The following is a 213-nucleotide window of genomic DNA, read 5'->3' on the forward strand; positions in this document are numbered from 1 at the left end:
CTTTCTCCAAAATTAACAATTTCCAAAATAAATCTGTAAAAAGAAAAAAAAAATCATTATACTAATTCTTTAATTGGTATATTAATTACTCTTTTATAGGCCTCAGTTTGTTGGCCCCAAACCTGGAACATATGTGGGGAGATTCATCATAGAGCGATGGAAAAAATTGAAGGTAACATTAATGCTGTGAATGAGCAACGGAAAGAGAAGATG

The 213-nt window shown here is 31.5% G+C and overlaps 1 protein-coding gene across 1 annotated transcript in view; it reads left to right on the plus strand.

Moving 5' to 3' along the window:
* LOC106876489 (tRNA (guanine(6)-N2)-methyltransferase THUMP3) overlaps window positions 1-213 on the plus strand; it is a 1,024,452-nt gene that overhangs the window by 913,697 nt on the left and 110,542 nt on the right. The gene's annotated exons all lie outside the window — the stretch shown is intronic.

Source organism: Octopus bimaculoides, chromosome 9, assembly GCF_001194135.2.
Source record: "Octopus bimaculoides isolate UCB-OBI-ISO-001 chromosome 9, ASM119413v2, whole genome shotgun sequence".
NCBI lineage: Eukaryota > Metazoa > Mollusca > Cephalopoda > Octopoda > Octopodidae > Octopus > Octopus bimaculoides.